Source organism: Sus scrofa, chromosome 2, assembly GCF_054392235.1.
Source record: "Sus scrofa isolate SSC_HxYL_T2T_F1_AM1 chromosome 2, Sscrofa_HxYL_maternal_Yorkshire_Landrace_v2.0, whole genome shotgun sequence".
NCBI classification, from domain to species: Eukaryota; Metazoa; Chordata; class Mammalia; order Artiodactyla; family Suidae; genus Sus; species Sus scrofa.
In genome coordinates, this window is record NC_139384.1 from 86,382,094 (window position 1) to 86,397,065 (window position 14,972).

Genomic DNA, 14,972 nt, shown 5'->3' on the forward strand with positions numbered 1-14,972 from the left:
TATGTGTTTCTTCCTGCCTGGGGTTAAATGCTTCACCATCTCCTGCTCCAAACATCCCAGCTGGCCGATCAGCCTCTAGCCTCTCTGCTCTGGTAGGTTGACCTCCTCTCCCCCCAGTCCTCTCCCTAAAGCTGAGGATGGTTTGTCATTTCCCTGCCACCTTCACCAACTCATCACCCACTCAACAAAATTGAAATTTCTCCCAGGGCCCTGGTGGCACCAGGGAGTTGGCCCCACCCTACCTTTGGAGCGACCTTCACTTTGACCCCAGTAGGGGCCCCTCCCACTCCTCCCTGCCACCCGCCCAGCACTGGCCCCCTGGCTTTCCTGGATGGTGCAGTTTGCTGTCTCCTTTGTCTGAAACCTTCCTTCCTTCCTTCCTCTCCCCAACAAAGGCTGGTTGTGTGCCTATTTTAAGCTTCAGACGGGTGCCAGGCGCCGGGAGCGCCACGTGAATGAGACGCTTGTGTGTGGGTGGGGGGCGGTGTGGGGATGGGGGCCCCTGGGGCCATTCTGTCCCTGGCCTGGCTCTCTGAGTCAGGGTCCCTGGGGGTGACGCAGATGGGCGCCCAGGCCTGTGTATGTCCTGAGCTCCACAGGTGTGGCGACAGGAAGAGGCCTTTCAGGGGCGGAGAGGTGGGGATGGTGCCTTTGCAAAGGACGTCAGGGAAGAGGCCAGAGAGAAGGTTTGCACTGTGAGGCTTGCCAGGGGACAGGTGGGGGGAGCGCAGCTGGCCTGGTGTGAGCACAGGGCAGGGTGAACCTTTCCTCGCTACCTTGAGCGCAGAGTCTCCCTGCCTCCCCAGGCTCTGTGGACACCGGGGCTGGTCATTCTCTGTTGGGGGCGGTCTCCTGGGGGCCGTGAGTGTAGAGCAGCCTTCCCGGCCCCCACCTGCTGAATGCCGGGGTGCATTGCCCAGGGAGAGAAGCTGATTTGTGGAAATGGCTATCTTTTGGGGAATTTCTGAAAGTTAACTGTTTGGTGATGATAAAACACAAAAAGGTGACTTCAGTGTATGTCGATTAATTGAGAGTCTGCTTTTCATAACTGTGGGTTTGCGTGGGTGTGCACATGTCACTTTTCTGCTGCCTCTGCTATCAAGAGGATGTGTCCAGGTGAGGAACTGGGTGAGTCTAGGGTACAAATTAATTTGAAAGCTGCCTGCCAGCTCTGCTTTGTGACAGTTACAACTCATCAGATCTTTTGTTCTTTGTTATCAAGGCCAAGACCCCTGCCTTCTTAAGAAATTCCTTAATTTGATGGACAAAAAAGTCAAGAGAAGTCCAGCCAGGTCCATGCAGCTCTGGTGCTGGAGCAGACAGGCTGGGGCCAGGAGGGTCAGTGAATAAGGCCCTGGCCCCACCAGCCTTGTCTTTCCCTACTCAAGCAACTTTCCTGAGGTCCCTGTGACAAAGCACCACAGACCAGGTGGATGAAAGTGACAGAAATCTATCTTCTCCCAGTCCTGGGGGGCCAGAAGTCTGAAATCAGTGTGGGCAGAAATTTCTCCCCACCCCATCCCAACCCCGGAAGCTCCAGAGTAGGGTTCTTCCTGCCTCTTTCAGCTTCTGGAGGGTGGTGGTTTCCAGCAACCCTTGGTGCCTCTTGGCTTAGAAATGCATCACTTGAGTCTCTACCTCTGTCATCACGTGGCCATCACCCTGTGCGTCTGTCAAAGAAAACCCAAGACGGGACAGTGGTTAGAGTAGTAAAAGCAGGCTTTGCTTGGTAGCTATTACAGTGGGGAAAAGGGAGCTCAGTGTAGACCTGGGCTCGGAGTTCCCATCATGGCTCAGTGGTTAATGAACCCAACCAGTATCCATGAGGACACGGGTTCTATCCCTGGCCTTGCTCAGTGGGTTAGGGATCTGGCGTTACTGTGAGCTGTGGTGTAGGTCGCAGACACAGCTCGGATCTGGCATTGCTGTGGCTATGGTGTAGGCTGGCAGCTACAGCTCCAATTAGACCCCCAGCCTGGGAAATTACACATGCTGTGGGTGTGCCCCTAAAAAGACCAAAAAAAAAAAAAAAAAAAAGAACTGGGCTCCACTCTGAATACAGCATGGACAAATGGGAACACATGGCCAAGGAGCAGGTGGGGGTCAGAGGGTGGAGAATTGCTAAGAGGAAACATCAGGGGGTATTCTGGCTAAAGAGATCTCTCAGGATTCCTGGGGCAGAGAGTGATCAGATGTGGAGGACGGGGGAGTCTTGATCAACCAGGTTAGCAGGCTTCTTGCCTAAATTGGACAATGCAGAGATGAGCATGGAAACCCCGAAGTCAAGACCTTATTGAAAAGTTCAAGATAGCCTGAGTAGAATCTGGTCCAAGAGGGAATCTTTATAAACCTCATGTATGTCCATGTTTCCCTCTGCTAAGGCTGCCAGCCACTGGGTTAGGGCCACCCTACTCCAGTGTGACCTCACCTTAACTTGCTGACACCTGTGAAGATGCCATTTCTAAATCAGGTCTCATCCCAGGTACAAGGCTTGGAATATACATGTATCTTTTTACGGGGACACAGTGCACCCCATACCCCCTAGAAAAGAGTTACCCTTGGGGTGTGAGAGTTTTGTGATGCTGTGTGGTCCCAGTTACAAATGCCACCCCCTTCTCAATATTGGAAAAGTAAAAACTTGCACTTTCTCACAGAAAATGGAGAACTCTAGTCTAATTGGGAGGAAGTGGGAGTTTTCACATTTATAGGGACAGGAATGTGGAGGTCACAAGTTACCTTATGGCTCAGGAGAAGCTCTTGATTATTTGTCATCTGTAAGATGGGACAGGAGTACCACCTTGGCTACCTTCCAGGTTGTGTGGATCAAATGAGGCACCTGCGGAAGGAGGCAATGGGAATTCTAAAGTGCTCTGTAACAGGAAGTGTTCTTGTTATTCATGTGATGGGTTTGACTAAGGCGGGGTCTCAGCACTATGCACACGGGGGGCCAGGGTGTCCTCTGTGGGGTGTCCTGCATGCTGTGGGGTGTGGAGCAGCATCCTTGGCCCCAGCCGCTCGATGCCAAGAACCCTCTGCTCATGATGACCACGGATGCCACAGGCATGGCCCAGTGTCCCCTGGGGAGCAGAGTCACCTCCACATGGGAACCACTGGGCTAAACTATTTCTGATAAGATTTTATGGTCTTATGATTGCATTAAAGTAAAAAAGATATATTTTTTAAAATACAAACTTTATTTTTTAAGAGCAGCTTTAGATTCACAACAAAACTGAGCAGAAGGCACATGTGTGCACAGCCTCCTCCATATCAACATCCCCCACTAGTGGGACATTTGTGACAATCACTGAACCTACACGGACATAGTTAGGACTGGGTGATGGTTTAGGGTTTAGGATTTCCTCTTGGTTTTGTACATTCTCTGGATTGGGACCGACGTACACGTACATGTACTCACCATTACAGTATCATGTGGAACAATTTCACTGCCCTAAAAATCCTCCGTGCTCTCTGCCAGTTCTTACCTCCCTCCCCATTGTTTTGTTTTTATGGACAAGGAACTAAGGACAGCGGAGTAACCTTGAGTGCCCGATGGGAAAGGTGTAACTGTACTGTATGGAGTTTTATATGAATTTTTTCCTCCATGTTCTCCACTCCAAAAGCCAATGCTCCCCAGTAGAAACAGGATTCCAGCTTCTGATGTAATTTTATTTTATTTTATTATTTTTTTTAAGGTTTTTTTTTTTTTTTTGTCTTTTTGCCATTTCTTGGGCCACTCCCGCGGCATTTGGAGGTTCCCAGACTAGGGGTCTAATCGAAGCTGTAGCCGCTGGCCCACGCCACAGCCACAGCAACACGGGATCTGAGCCGTGTCTGCAACCTACACCACAGCTCATGGCAACGCAGGATCCTTAACCCACTCTGCAAGGGCAGGGATCGAACCTGAAACCTCATGGTTCCTAGTCAGATTCGTTAACCACTGCGCCATGGCGGGAACTCCTGATGTAATTTTAAATGTTCAACCAGCCACAGTCCAAACAGCAAAGCAGGTAAAACTAATTTCAAGGTTATATCTTCTATAACCCAAAGTGTCTGACATGCTATCATTTCAGCATGTGATCAGCATGGAGATGATGTGCATGTTCTTTCCTTCCTACCGTCTTTGAAATCTGATGTGTATTTGCATTCACAGATTTTTACATCTTAGAATGAGCTTCATCCCTCCTGCTCAATTCTGGACAACCCCCCCTCCCCCGCCCCGCCCCTGCCGTGGCTAGTGGCTGCCACACCAGATGTGGCAGGTATAGGAAGGGAATGGGGGAATTTTAGAAGAAGATAATACTTCTGGAGGCATGTGAGTATAGCTTAGCATTTAGACACATTGTGGGTTATTTGGAGAGCTGCTCAAGTATCTGCTCGTTGAAAAATGTGGCTTGAGGAGTTCCCTGGTGGCTCAGTGGGTTAAGGATTTGGTGTTGTCACTGCTGTGGCTCTGGTTGCTCCTGTGGCCTGGGAACTTCCACATGCCTCAGGCATGTCCGAAAAAAAAAAAAGAAAGGAAAAAGGAAAAAGAATGAGGAAAGTCGGTTCTGGAAGGGTCCTGGGATTGTTCCAGTCCAGGGACCAGCATGGTTTATGGGCCAAATCCTCACCTGTCATCTGTTTTTATATGACCCCTGAGCTAAGAATAAGAATTTCTTTTATGTTTTTAAATAGGTTTAAAAAATCAAATGAAGAATAATATGTCATGATGCATGAAAATGATACACAGTTCACATTTCAGTGTCCAGAAACAAAGACTTATTAGCAGAGACCTACATGCATCCGTTCATGTGTTGCCCATGGCGGCTTCCCACCACATATGACATAGTGTAGCTTGCAAAGCAGAAAATATTGATTCTCTGGCCCCTTCCTGAAAAAGTCTGTCCACCCCTCTGTTCCAACATGAGTGATTTACATATGGGGAGACTGCAGTCCAGGGGTTTCACAGGTTCATAGTGATGCTGGACTTGAACTTGGGGTTTCATAGCTTTTATGGTTTCATTTAAGCACCAGTATTGGGAAAGCAAATAATACTTAACTTCTGAGAACTTGCTTCAGATGCTGCCTATTTAGGAGCTGGTTCCCACAGCCTTCTGACTGAGCAGGGGTTAATGATATGGAAACAAATGTATGGAATGGTTATGTTTCCCATAGCATTGTACTGTACTGAGACAGAGCATTTATTTCAAGTGTCATGATACATAAGGACATGTGTCTTAGAAATAGGCTCGGAGTTCCTGTTGTGGTGCAGCAGAAATGAATCTGACTAGGAACCATGAGGCTGCTGGTTTGATCCCTGACCTCGCTCAGTGGTTTAAGGATCTGGTGTTGCTGTGAACTGTGGTATAGGTCCAAGCAGACATGGCTTGGATCTGGTGTTGCTGCGGCTGTGGTGTAGGCTGGCAGCTATAGCTCTGATTAGACCCCTGGTCTGGGAAATTCCATATGCTGCGGGTGTGGCCCTAAAAAAACGAAAAAGAGAAGGAAAAAAAAAAAAACAGCAGGCTCTTAGATTTGATGACCTGTTGCATCTGATAGCTCAAAAATAGGTCGCATTTTAGAACATCGATTATGGAGAGTTCCCTGGTGGCCTAGTGGTTAGGATTCATTGCTTTCACTGCTGAGGTCTGGGAACTGAGATCCCACATCAACCTGCTGCATGCTGTAGCCACAAAATAAAATAAAATATCAATTATGCTTATTATAATGTTACTTTAAGGTGTAAAATGTAAAATTATGTATAAATATTTGTGCTCATAGCTTTTGCAAAATAAACCAAAAAAAGCAGGTAAATAAAAACAAAACAGTAACAGTGAAGTAACAGTCACCCAAACGCATATTCAGACAAACCCGTTTAATGTCAGGCCATGGAAGTTTTTCAGAATGATGTTCCAAGAGTCATAGGTTGCCTGGCCAAGCTTCCCAGAGCGAGCTTGGAAGAAGCCGGGTTGTCGTGAAAATGAAGACTCCCTTTCCCTTGGCTGGGTACCAGGTCAGGGCTCTTCTTTAACACCTGCTGAGCTTAGAAACACTTTTCTCTTTAGGTTGAAAAACTGACAAATTAGTTCTTCCAGGTTGACTTTTAAATATTTGAGGCAGGATTGAGATGTGGAATTTTTCCTTCAAATTGCTACTTAATGAAATGCAAAGTTTTGATTGTTTTTTTTTTTTTTTTGTCTTTTTGTCCTTTTAGGGCCACACTCGCAGCATATGGAATTTCCCAGACTAGGGGTCTAATGGGAGCTGTAGCTGCTGGTCCACGTCAGAGCCACAGCCACGTGGGATCCGAACTGCGTCTGTGACCTACACCACAGCTGTGTCTACGACCAACACCACAGCTCACGGCAATGCTGGATCCTTAACCCACTGAGCTGGGCCAGGGATCGAACCCACAACCTCATGGTTCCCAGTTGGATTTGTTTCCTTTGCGCCACGATGGAACTCCAAAAAGTTGTTTTTGACTTGAATAATAGACAGAGGAGGTGATGGAGGAAATGGGACTGGGTGGGTTTTGTGGAGGAGCTGGGTGGGCGGTTTTTATTGTTTAAAAAAACCTACTGGCTCCCCCCACCCCCTGGCCTTGGTCTCTGTCTTTCTGTGTCTGTCTCTCTGTATGTCCTGTCTCTCTCTGTCTCATTGGAGGCTTCCAGGAGCTTCTCAAGGGCTGTGTAAGGAAAGTAAAAGCCCATCTGGTGAGGTTCACAAACCTCAGATGTGTATACAGGTTTGAGGGGACGAAGGATGGGGAACCAGAGCACTGGAACCTTGGATTCCAGTCTCGGCTCCGTTTCTCATTTCCAGATCGGCAGACTCCCCGCTCGGCTGGGTCTCCGCTTGCCTGGCTATGAGATGGGGCAGGCGATGAGCCGATACCCATGCCTGTGGCTCTGAGTACCACAGCCAGCACCCTGTACATTCATCATCTCTAAGAAAGATAGTGGCCTGAGTTCCGAGACTTATTATTATTATTTTTTAATTACCTTTTTACTTGGGCTAATTTCAGATGTCCAGAAAAGTCTCAGAGGTAGTACAGAGAGCCCCGTGTACTCCTCGTCCAGCCTCTCCTGATGTTAGCATCCTGCATTCCCGGCACCTTTGCCACCTACCAGGTGACCTTTGGGTGCGTCACCGTTGACTCCAGCCTCTATTGTGTTTGCATTTCACTAGCTTCCCTCTCATGTCCCCTTCTGCCCCAGGAACCCCTCCAGGATCCCACAGGACATTTAGTCATCACATCCTCTTAGCCCCTCAGAGCAGTAACAGTTTCTCTGTTTTTCCTTGTCTTTTGTGCCTGGACAGCCATGAGGAGGACTAGTCAGGAGTTTTGCAAGATGCCTCTTGGCCTGGGTTTGTGAGATATTTTGCTCTAAACTTGATCACTGGCCCCAGCATGTCTCGTGAGTACCCTACCAGGTACTCAGAGGCCTGGATTAGTCTCCTGCCCGTCACTTGCTGAAGGAGGCCTGGGTTACCCAACACCTCACTGGGTTCCCTAACCGACAACGTAGCCTCCGACCTGGGCTGCGAACTTTACTTTGATCTTTGCAATGTGATGTCAACTGTTTCCTGCTTCAACCACACCCAGCAAAGGCTGTGCTCCTGGAGGTGATTTTGGGGAGCTGGAAACACGTTTTCTTGCATATTGTGGTCATAGATACCGAAGGGTATTGGGGAGAAACGGTGTCCTCCTACTGTGAGACAGATGGGTCCCATTGTAGAAATCCATGCATGGGGTGGGTGGCTGAAGTCACAGCAGAAGTGGCCCTGCCTGAGTGTTCTGGCTCAGTTTTGGATAGGAGCCACATCCTGATTGGGGGCGGGGGTTGGCTTTAAAACCCTGATGTAGAGTTTTGAGACAGGTGGCCCAAGGCTTTGAAGCAGCGCTGGTGTTCCTGCCATCCTGCCCAGTCCCTGCTTCCCAGGGCTGGTTCACAGGTCTGTGGAGCACCTGGCGGAAGCAGGGGCATGATAGAATGCAGGCTGTCTTGAGGGGAAGTGTTTGGTGTGTCCTTTAAAAGTGAAACAGGCGCCCCGGGAGATGTCCCTGGAGAAAGGGGCAGGAATTCCTCCAAGAGCTGCTCCAGGACACTGAATGGGACCTTTTGTTGTGTTGAAGCTTTTTTCAGTGGTCTCTTTACTCAGCAAACAACAGCCAGTGGTGCCAGGGGTGGGTGTACGGACCATCCCCCGAGTGTCTGCCACTGCTCAGGAGGAGGGGCCTGCTGGTCACAGTAGTTTCTGGGGATCAATAAATCAGTTCATCACACACCAGACATTGCCCCGTTTACTTCCCGCTCCCCAGCTCTCTGCTCAGTGCTGTGTCAGCCTCCTAACTCACCTCCCTGCATCCACCTCTGCCCACTCTGATTTGTTTTGTTTTTTTCATTGCAGTGAATTACACGTCACACCAAATTCTCCATTTTGACAGTTTTTAAGCATACAGCTCAGTAGTGTTAAGTACATTCACCTCCATTGTGCAACCATGCCCTCCATCCATCTCCTCACCTTTTCATCTTATAAATTTAAAACTGTCCCTGTTAAACACTGTCTCTCCCCCAGCCCCTGACAACCAGGAACCCACTCTCTGTGTCTGTGGATGTGTCTGTTCTGGACATTTCCCATCCATGGAATCACACACTGTGTGTCCTTTTGTGTCTGCTTCTTTCACTGAGCTTCGTGGTCTCAAGGTCGGTCCATGTTCGTATTTTCCAGTGGAATTAGTGTGCCACTGTGTGAATGTCACTTCTTTGTGCGTTCCTCTATTCATGGGCCCTTGGAATGTTCCCGCTTTTTGGCTGCAGTGACCCATGCTGCAGTGAACATTTGCGGGCAGGTTTCTGTGTGGACAGCTGTTTTTGGTTCTCCTGGGTGGACACCAGAAGTGGCATCACAGGGCCCATCATCTATTTTTAAACCTCTAAATTGTTTGTGCTTCTCTGCCTGGTGGGATTTTCATCCATTTGCTGCTTCTCTCGCAGCAGCCCTGGGGGGCTTTGGAAAGATCTGAGTTCTTCTGGCTGATTCCATTCACCAGCTCTCCACCCCCATCCTTGTCCCTTTGTGGCCAGCCTGGGGCAGCTTTCTCTGCAGGGTGGATTTATCTCCCTCCTGCCCCTGGGCCGCACCCCTACTTCCTCTCCCCTAGGACGTCCTCTGCTCTCTGCTCTGACAAACCTGTTTGCTGTCAGCCCCCCACCCCCACCTCCATGGCTACCCCTTCCCACTGTGCCCGGCCTCCATCTACCCTCGGGTCCAGTGACATGCCAAACCCTTCTAGCATCCATCCATCTCTGTACCGCAGTCACCAGGGGACCTTACCCAGTTTTCTTTAGCCTGAACTTCAGTTTTTCATTGCTTGATTGGTTTTATTTATAAAAGAGGCTCCTTCCTCAAGGGCAGTTGCACAGACCATGTAGAATGTATGTATAGCAGCCAGCAAGGATTAAATGGGCAGGAAAAAATGGGCTTTTTTATTCAGATAAAGGCATGGAAGAGTGAAAAAAGCAGAAGCAAGCTGTGATAGGCAGAGTGATGGCCCCAAAGACGTCCATGTCCCCATCCTGGGACCTCTGATCATGTCACCTCACATGGCTGAGGGAACTTTGCCAGTGGGATTAAGTGAAGGTCCCTTAGATGGGGGTGACCCTGGATTCTCCAGGGGACCCAGTGTCATCACATGTCCTCATAAGAGGCGGGGGTCAGAGGCAGAGAGAAATGGGAGATGCCACGCTGCTGGCCGTGAGGATGGAGGAAGGGGCCACAAGCCAGGGATTCTGTGCCTCCAGAAGCTGGAAAAGGCAGGAACCGATTCTCTCCTGGAGCATCCGGAGGGGCCAGCCCCGCCCAGGCCTGGGTTTAGCCTTGTGAAGCCAGAGTCAGACTTCTGCAGAACCGTGAGAGAGTCAATATGTGGGGTTTTAAGCCCTAAATGTGTGGCAGTTTGTTATAGCAGCTGCAGGAAACTGGTAGGGCTTAGGGAACTACCTAACAGATAAAGCTCTGTCTCCTCACAGCTTCTTACCTCCTTTCTTGCCTGTGATGTGGATCACAGTGCCTCCCCATTGTGGGCTGCATTGGACCCTAAAGTGTGGATGGAGTTTCCAACCACACACTTTCCCCTGGTGTCCATAGCTGAACCCACAATGCAGGATTCTTGCCTGGTACCTCTTGGAGACAAGCTGCTGTTATAGCTACATCAGCTGTTTCTTTAGAAGAGCTCTTATTCACTTAGCCCAGGGCTGACTCTTCCAAAATGTGCTAGAGTGTGGGTTCTGGGGCTAATGTGATGCTCCTCCTCCCCAGGGCTGCAGCTGCATCTTGCTCCCCTCCTCCTGCCCCAGATCAAGATTCCAGTGACTCACTGGTCACTGTTTTCTTGCATTTAATTTTGTGCATGGTAGATCCCATCCAAGGCTGCATTGGCCCCAAGAGCAACCTCCTGGGGTGGCCCTCTGAGGTCTGTCTTTAGATAAGGAAACTAAGGCTCAGAACTGAGGAGCTGACACCCAAATGTTCATAGTGGCACTATTCACTGTAGCCAAGGCATAGAAACAACCTAAGTGCCTAACAGCAGAGGAATGGATAAAGAAGATGTGGCACGTATCTACAGTGGAATATCAATCAGCCATAAAAAGAAAGAAAGAATGCCATTTGCAGCAACATGGATGGACCTAGAGATTCTCATATCGAGTGAAGCAAGCTAGAGAAAAACAAACAATATCACTTTTATGCAGAATCTAAAAAACAGTACAAATCAACTTATTTACAAAACAGAAACGGACTCACAGATATAGAAAACAAACTTATGCTTACCAAAGGGGAAAGGGGGAGGGATAAATTAGGCGTTTGGGATTAACAGATACACACTACTATATATAAAATAGATAACCAACAAGGGCCAGGGAACTCTACTCAATATTTTGTAAAAACCTATAAGAGGAAAGAATCTGGGAAGTTGCCATCGTGGCTCAGCAGTAACAAACCTGACTAGTATCCATGAGGATGTGGGTTCAGTCCCTGGCCTTGCTCAGTGGGTTAAGGATCTGGCGTTGCCGTGAGCTGTGGTATAGGTTGCGGATGCGGCTCAGATCCCCAGTTGCTGTGGCTATGGTATAGGCCAGTGGCTGTAGCTCTGATTTGACCCCTAGCCTGGGAACTTCCATATGCCGCAGGTGCAGCCCTAAAAAAAAAAAAAAAGAAAAGAAAAGAATCAGAAAACACACACACACACACACATGTAACCAAATCACCTTGCTGTACACAATGGTAAATCAACTATACTTTAATTAAAAACAACAACTGGGGTGCTGAACCAGGAGGGACACCAGCCCTGGACTGTACCACCTTACAGCTCTTCCACAAGACAAAGCTGACTATACTGCCTGTGTTGTTGTTGTTGTTTTGTTTTTTTGTTTTTTTTTTTTTGTCTTTTTGCCATTTCTTGGGCCGCTCCCACAGTATATGGAGATTCCCAGGCTAGGGGTCGAATCAGAGCTGTAGCCACTGGCCTATGCCAGAGCCACAGCAACTCGGGATCCGAGCTGCATCTGCAACCTACACCACAGCTCATGGCAATGCCAGATCCTCAACCCACTGAGCAAGGCCAGGGATCGAACCCACAGCCTCATGGTTCCCAGTTGGATTCACCAACCACTGAGCCATGCCGAGAACTCCAACACTGCCTGTGTTTTGCACGGGCTTTTTTGTCTAAGTGACAGAACCAGCCACAGAGTTGGGTGTGCAAGACCAGCTTTGAGGCACCATTCTCTTAGCATTAAAAACTGTGGTCTCATATCAAAGGATGCTCCATGTTATTAGCCCTCAGAGAAATGCAAATCAAAACCACAGACACCCCTTCATAAGTGCTGGAATAAAGACACATAATAACAAGTGTTGGCAAGGGTATGAAGAGGGTAGAACCTCCATGTCCTGTGTGGGAGTGGAAAACGGGCAGCTGATTGGAAAATAGTCTGGCAGCTCTTCAAAAGGTCAAACATAGAGTTTCCTCCCCTCCCCCCACTTTTTAAAGGCTGCACCTGCGGCATATGGAGATTCCCAGGCTAGGGCTTGAATTGGAGCTGTGGCTGCCGGCCTACACCACAGCGACTGCAATGTGGGATCTGAGCCACATCTTCGACCTATGCTGTAACTTGTAGCAATGCTGGATCCTTGACCCACTGAGCAAGGCCAGGGATCGAACCTATATCCTCATGGATACTAGTCAGGTTCTTAACCTGCTGAGCCACAGCAGTAACTCTAGACTTTCCATGTGACTCAGCGATTCCACTCCTGGGTATCTGCCCAAGAGAAATGAGAGTATACATCCACACCAAACTCTGAAAACTAATGTTCACAGCAGCATGACTCACGATGGCCAAAAGGTGGAAACCACCCAAATGTCATTTCATCCAACAAAACAAGCAAATAAACAAAACTGACCCCTCTACACATGGGAGCATCACTCAGCCACGAAAAGGGGAGAAGCACTGACACTCGCTACCATGTGGATGGACCCTGAGACCGTGATGCTCAGTGAGAGAAGCAGACGCAGGACCCAGTGATCCCACGGTTGGGAAATGTCCAGAACAGGCACATCCACAGAGACAGAGAGTGGGTTCCTGGTTGTCAGGAGCTGGGGAGGGGGGAATGAGGAGTGACTGCTGATGGGGAGAGGGTTTCATTTTGGGGTGATAGATAGTGCTGATGCTTGCACAACTCTGTGACTTTATTAAATACCATTGAATCATACACTTTAAAAGGATTAAAACTGTGAATTTTATATTGTGTTTATTTTACAAGACCCCCCACCTTTCCTGGTCTAAGTGGTTGCATTTTAGGACATTCGACCACTGGTAGTCCTTGACGGGCTGCTGGGGATGCCCATCTCTGGCTCAGGTCAAGCCTGTGTAGCTGTGATCTTTGACACATTTTCGTTTTAAGCCCTGTCCTTGAGAGTCTGGCACAAGGGCGTGAATTTTTCTGTGTCTGGGGCTGTTGAGCTGTCACACCTTGGATGTGGGTCTTGCCAGCCCTGGGCCTTAACCGGCCATGCCTGTAACTCAGAAGGAAGAACCAAAAGCAGCAAGTGAGGTGAGACTCTGGGGTTGTTGTAGGTTCCTTCCCCCTTTGTGGAAGGGAGCCCTAGAGTGATAAGATGTGGAGGAGGTGAAAGGTCTAGGATCATGAGACTTTCTGGAGCCTTCGGGAGCCTTGTGGACTTAGAGGGCATTGTGGCATGGTGAGACTTTGGGGTTGGAATGATTGCTTGGCCTCTGGATGACTTTTCCCTGTAGGATTTTTGGGCAGAACACTGGATATGTCTGTTTCTGTTTCTGTCATTTTGACAAAATGGGATAGGAATCCTGGTCCAGGATCGTCCTCAGGGTTGAGATGGTGCACAAGGCGCTAACCTGGGTGCGGGGTAGACAAGTTATTAGTGCAGTTGTGGTGATCACTGTTAATAGTATTGTTGATGTTACATTGCAGCTGATATAAGTACTGTGGTGTACATTAATGCGAATATTTTTTTCCCGCACTGGCTGCCACCATAGCCACAGGCCAACGTGAGGAAGAGTCTAGGCCTGTTCTTGGGGCCTTGGGAGGGTTTCAGTTGCGGTGGGTGTGGTCCGACCCTGAAGGCCACTCCTGACCCTGGGAGCCGAGGCTGGACGAAGTTGGAGGTGAAGTTGGGAAATGATGCTGCCCTCCGCTCCAGGGCTGCATCCCCCCGTCTGACCTCTCATCTGTGTTGTAGACACAGGCATGTCCCAGGTCAGGCCCCTGGTGGGAGCAGAGTGAGGACTTGGTCTTGGTTTCTGCGGCCCTGCCCCCACAGCAGGTGACTGTCCCATGACCCTAGCGGGCCAGGCTGAGGAGGACCTGGGAAGACAGCTTGCCAGGGGGTGGCGGTGTCATCCCTGGATGGTCATATTATGTGGTTCCCCCTCTGTCACATCCTGGGCTCTGTGCCCAAGCCTGGCCACAGAAAGCATGTGCCCGGGGGTCGCTGTATGTCCTCCTTCGGTGTGTGTCACTGGGACCATGGTGGCATCCACTTGCGCCCCTCCCAGCTCAGGGCCACACAGATGGGACAGGAAACTGTCAACAATTTTCCAAAGGCTGCCACTGACCTCTGTCCAGAGGCCTGGTGATCAGAAGCGGGTGGCCAGAGAATTAGAGATTTTTGGTTGGGGCAAGAGGGGGATTATGGTGTCACAGGGATGGGCTTGTCCTTTGAGTCAAAGAGACATTCACACTCATGTCTGGAGAAGGATGGTGGCACACAAGCCATGCTAGGTCACTGCTAGGGTGGCATCTAGTTACCCCACTCTGCCCAGGAATGGCTAGTGGAATATCTGTGCCATGGACTGTCCCTGGCTTGGAGATAAGGGCAGTCTGTGACCTAAACACAGAGGCTGTGCAGGGCTGAGTATTGACCCCAAATCAGGGGAGCAGCACAAGGGGCCTTGCTGGGGGGACTTCTCTGCACCCCACTTCCTAGAAAAATGGAAAACGGCAGAAGGATTCACCGAGTTCCTGCCATGTGCCAGAAGCCATTGAGCCATCCAAGTTGAGTTAGCCCTTAACCCAGGACAACCCCCCACAGAGAATGACCCGGCCCATGTACAGTGCTGAGGGGGAGACCTTGCCTTAAACGTTTGAGGTGGATGTCATTGTTCCCGGTTTACAGCAGTTGTGGAGTTCCCATCGTGGCTCAGTGTGAAAATGAATCTGGCTGGCATCCATGAGGATGCAGGTTCGATCCCTGGCCTCACTCAGTGGGTTAAGGATCCGGTGTTGCCATGAGCTGTGGTTGTGGGTGGCAGACGCATTTCGGATCTGGTGATGCTGTGGCTGTGGCTGGGACAGTTGCAGCTCCGATTCGAACCCTGGCCTGGGAACCTCCATATGCTGAGGGTGAGGCCCTAAAAAGACAAAAGACAAAAAGAAAAACAGGAGTTCCCGTCGTGGAG

General features: G+C 49.5%; 1 protein-coding gene across 8 annotated transcripts in view; it reads left to right on the forward strand.

The window, feature by feature from the left end:
- The window catches only part of GNG7 (G protein subunit gamma 7), a 153,938-nt gene that overhangs the window by 3,642 nt on the left and 135,324 nt on the right, over window positions 1-14,972 (forward strand). The gene's annotated exons all lie outside the window — the stretch shown is intronic.